The 5,344-nt window shown below is 40.6% G+C and overlaps 1 pseudogene; it reads right to left on the reverse strand.

Annotated features, from left to right (window-relative positions):
- Nucleotides 1-2,232: 2,232 nt before the first annotated feature.
- LOC123163305 (uncharacterized) lies at nucleotides 2,233-2,382 on the reverse strand (annotated as a pseudogene).
- Nucleotides 2,383-5,344: the final 2,962 nt, after the last annotated feature.

Genomic DNA, 5,344 nt, shown 5'->3' on the forward strand with positions numbered 1-5,344 from the left:
AGTGTTTCATGTCTCTCTCCTTAGGAAGGTGTTACAACCAAAGCACCAGGTATTGCCTCAGCTGTCTACTCCCGATGATAAATTAAAATCCCGGAGCAGATTTTGAATCAAAGAGTGGTTCGCCGAGGATCTGGGTCTCTTGTTCAAGTGCTGGTTAAGTGGAGTGCAACTCCGGTCGACATGGCCACCTGGGAAGACAAGGTGACACTGCAACAAAAATTTCCTAGAGCCCCGGCTTGGGGGCAAGCCGTTTCTAAGAAGGGTGGGATTGTCAGCGATCCCGTGGTGGGCCAGAAGCCAGCTGAAGAGACGTGCAGGCCCAGGAGGCAGCCTCGCCTACCGGCTCGGCTAGCTGGGTCAGAATGGGCCTAGAATGGTTCGCTACTTATACTCCAGTTCAAGGCAGACGAACGCGGCAGATAGGATAACGACTAGGTGGCGTGTGTGGTGTGTGCTCATGCGAGAGCAATCCCCCTTGTAATCCTTCCTTGTAGCTCGAATCCATGGCCATGGCTAAATACAAACCCTAGACCTCACATGCCACTTCCTGCGATTCCAGCCTCGAGATTCAGATTCAGATCCTGCATGTTTCGACACAACAACGTCGGTTGGATTTCAAGCATTTCGTCATGGATTCAGTTTTGTGGCGAAACAGCAAAGGAAAACCAAGATTTGAACAGAATGGGTTCGCTCGTGTGAGTATGTGGTATTTTTTGAATTTGAATAGTAAAGTCTAGACCATCTATTATGGATTGACCAGAGAAGCACGTGTAGTGGTCAAACATGAGATTAACATGCCAGAACATATTCCTTCCGTTTCTAAATATAAGACATTTTAGAGATTTCAATATGAACTACATACGGAGCAAAATGAGTGAATCTACACTCTAAAATATGTCTATATACATCCGTATGTAGTCAATATTAAAATCGCTAAAAGGGCTTATATAGAAACGGAGAGAGTAGAACACAAACTCATTGCCATGGCCTCTGAGGCCCCAACCTCCATATATCTGTCTCCATCTGTCTGGCATAGGTAGCACCTTTTTAGGCTAATACTCCCTCTGTCCCATATTGGACATAATAACGTCTTATATTATGAGGCGGAGGAGTACTAGTTTGATTTAGCCAAAACTTCTATTTTGTTTGCCATGTTACAGCCGTGGTCTGTTGCTTGTTAACTTAACTCCGTAGTCTTGCTCTGCCCTGGACTTGTGAGGAAGCAGACTAAGCCGCTATAAACTTTTTTATTGTGTTATTAGGCTGAAGGGAGATTTTGTAAAAGTTGTCTTCTAAAAATATTCTACTAATAATTCTTATAGTATGTGCAGTTGATTGTATACACCATTTCCACAGCTTCCTATGTGAAGTATCACCCTAGTCTTCGATATATTCTGTGATTTAGTAGCCATCCAACAAGGAGGGTGATCTATTTCTTGACTTGCTGCAGTACTACATTATAAAAATATACCTGACTCATTTAATTTGGTGTTAGTATGACAAGATAAACCTGTAAGTACTTAGTACATAGTCTGTGCAGTAGCAAATGAGATGTTGGCATTTGTAAAACCTGTTAATGATGTAGCTTGCTTGAAAGTGGCTTCATCAATTTTATAGCCGATGCATCATTTTTTGTAATCACCAAACTACCTTTTGGCAGACTGTACTCGTATGCATACTTGTTGGCAGCGTCGCAAACCTCTAGAATGTGTTTCTTTCTTGTTTATTTGCTACAGAGATTTTCAGATCAGATGGATAATGATATGTCAAGCTCTGAACTTAGAGAGGCGTTCAGAGATGATTAAAATTCCGAAATCTTCAGAGATTTAGCCCCAAATTCAGAGGGGGTTTGCTAGTGTTTGTATTAAGCCCGACCCACTCCAGTGGCGACTAGGGGTTATACCAATTACGACTCGATGCATCTCTCAGTGACCATGAAGATTTGTGTGACATGCAAACTTCTGAAAGAAAAACATCAGAATCCCTATTTCCATTTTAAGCAAGACGTCATTTGTTGGTCTCTACAACTTCGAAGATGATTGACCTTGGCCAGGAGTCCTGAATTTTGAACCAAAATATGATTCATGTGAACAAAAATCTGGTCCAAGCAAAGTTGAACCAATACTCGTATGATTCATGGACAAACCCAAACCATAAGTTGCGGAAATGAGTAAAACCAAGCAAAGCTTGATTTTGAGTCATAACTACAAAATTTGATTATTGAATTTGTAGGGCTTGCCCTCTCCGAGGAGAGGGAGCCCTTCCAGAAATTCTCAATGACCCATGAGAGCCAAAAAGGGGGTTTAGACATAGTTTTCAACCACCAATTGACGCTCCTCGGTATAACCTCACTAGCTACATCATTGCCCCAAGCGCAAATACCCAGCTTCATCCTGGCCACCCCACTCTGTAGCCGAGGTGGGACTAATTGTGACGACGAGCAATGAACTGACGTAGCTCACAGGACAAAGCTAGCAAACGTGGGCCTCTTCTGTGCTCACGAGCACCCAATACTCTCCTGTTACCTGCGCCTCCAGCAAGGACAAGAGGTCCATCTCTGGATGCAGATGATCGCAGCGACACAGAAGGAGCATGAGGAACATGGGATGCAACAAAAGTCACATCTCTCAGAAATTATTGCAGGGCCAAAGGGCTATGTTTCAAATGTGGAGAATGTTGGGGGCATGATTACATTTGCCCCCCCCCCCCCCCCCCAGTTAAACTATGTGTGATTGAGGAGTTGATCGACATGTTTACCTACGATGCAAATGTTTTATCTCAAGATACTGAAACAATGCCAACGGATAATACACAACCAGAGCAAATGTGGCTCTTGTCTGTTCATGCGGTTGCAAGAACAGAAGCACCTAGCTGTCTTCAGATTCATAGCTGGCTGCAAGAGCAAGAGGTGTTAATGTTGGTAGATTGAGGAAGCTCAGCTTCATTTGTCTCATGAGATTATTTCATTGCACCCATGAGTTTATTTCATTGCCTGCACCTTCTTTGTTTGACTCTCACGCCAGGCACATATACGTCATTATGCCACCAGACATCATTGCTTACAAGGATAAGTTGACTGTTACAGAGAACGAGGCCCAACCTTGGGATGCTCGAGTGCCGCAGCCCAGTCACTTTCCACCAGACCCAATGGATACTACGGGTGGTGATCACCAAGTTAGGCCAAAAGCCTATGCTTGGGGGAGTATGTATTTTTCACCGACATTACATTCATGCTCACACATTCTTTCCAATTGTCAGTGTTCATCCTCTTTCATTGTATAATCCATGTTAGTTTTTATTTTACTTTTCATTTGTGTGTTTGAAAAACTTTGAAAATCCAAAAATATTTTTTGTTTCTTTTTGGGTTTTCTTTCCCGTTTATTTAGTTCGTAGTGTTAAAAGAAAACCCAAATAGATTTCTCTTTTCTTCTTTTGTTTGTTGGGAGTTCTCCAGTGTAAATAGTTTTTCTTGCTTTTCGTTTTTCTTCTTTAGTTTGTTTTCTTTACAAAAATCTAAAAACTCCAAAAACATTTCAGTGTGTTTCTCTGGATTTCTCTTCTTTTCATTGGGTCATCGCATGGAGAAGACCATGCTAGAATTGTTGAGTGGCTCTCATATGCTTTGTTTTTTATCTAACGGATAGCCAATATTACCATGTCTTCTCCTTTGAAAAAATTCTTTGCAAATTCCAGCTTACTCCATGGCACTCTTGCACTATTATTATTTTCATATCATTCGGTCATGCAAGTGAAAGGCAATAATGACGATAATTTGATTGTGGAAAATAAAATTTGGTATGAACTCTCCTTGTTTTTATTTTTGTAATAAATATGTTTAACTCATTATCCATGATTCAGCATATTATGAGTAAACATGTTTGTGATGACAATTAAAGATTACATTTGCTCATGACATGCTTAAGTGGCTAGGAGTGGATAATGAGTTATATTGAATGTCAACATGCATTAAAATGGTTATGACATAGTATGTTAGTATGATATCCTATGATGAATGTTTCAAGTGGCTTGACTTGACACATGTTCACACATCTAGTTGATTGAAAACCAATGCAGTCTTCACGATGTTTATGTTCATGGTGTTTATATCCTAATCATGCTAGTATTCAATGTTAATTATTCGCAATGCACGGTTATGATCGTTGTCGCTCTCTAGTTGGTCGCTTCTCAATCTATTTGCTAGCCTTCGCCTGTACTAAGCGGGGATACTAATTGTGCATCCGCAATCCTTGAACCAAAGTTGTTCCAAATGAGTCTATTATATCTACTTATATGCTGTATTACTCTGCCGTTCAAAGTAAACTTGCATGTTCCAGCTCCAATCATTCAAATAATCACCTGTTTTGTGTGCTCGTACCACTCATGGAGGTACGGGGGACGGTCAGTTTTTTCCATGCTAAGCGGGTTATTCTCATGATGGGTGTTTATTCACTTGTCATTGCACAAGAGAGGCTAGTAATTGGTATGCCCAGTCCTGTAATCAAAATAAATAAAAATATAATGAAGCAAACTCCCCCCCAAAAGTTGATTGTTTGGAGGGCACTCATGAACTCGGCTTGCCATGGCTTGTGTTTGTATGGTTGAGGGGGAGTAAACCCTTAGGTTTCTGCCTGGGAACTAATGATAATGTGTTTAGCATGAAAGATATCATAAATCCTTGATGGTAACATTGACAGGAAAGGCACACCGCTCAAAATTGTATTCACCTCTGATTTAAGCTTCGAGCTCTGGCACCTCTGCAAATCTCTACTTCCCTCTATGAAGGGCCTATCTATTTACTTTCATGTTTTTTTGCATTTATTGTTGAGTCATGACCTTCTCATTTTAAGCACCAATCATGAGAGCGCTATTTTTATTCTTATGCATTGAGTCTAGTTAATGTTGGGTATACCATGAATGGATCGATTCGAACCTGAATTACAATGTTTAGTCGCAGCTTGAACTTCAGAGGTGCTCTGTGCTACTTCTTGAGCTTGCGTTGGTTTTTCCCTTGAAGGGAAAAGGGTGATACATCAAAGTAGAGATAAGTATTTCCTTCAATTTGAGAACCAAGGTATCAATCCATTAGGAGGTACAAAGCAAGTGATATATTTTTTGTTTTTTTGGTTTATAGATCTGAAAATATATGATGGAAAATAGACCCTAGGGCCATAGGTTTCTCTAGAGGCTTCTCTCTTGAAGAAATCATATGGTGGGTAAACAAATTACTGTTGAACAATTGATAGAAAAGTGCAAAGCTATGACTATATCTAAGGCAATGATCATGAATATAGGTTTCATATCCATGATAAGTAGATCGACTCCTACCTGCATCTACTACTATTAC

The sequence above is a fragment of the Triticum aestivum genome, chromosome 7B (assembly GCF_018294505.1).
Source record: "Triticum aestivum cultivar Chinese Spring chromosome 7B, IWGSC CS RefSeq v2.1, whole genome shotgun sequence".
NCBI classification, from domain to species: Eukaryota; Viridiplantae; Streptophyta; class Magnoliopsida; order Poales; family Poaceae; genus Triticum; species Triticum aestivum.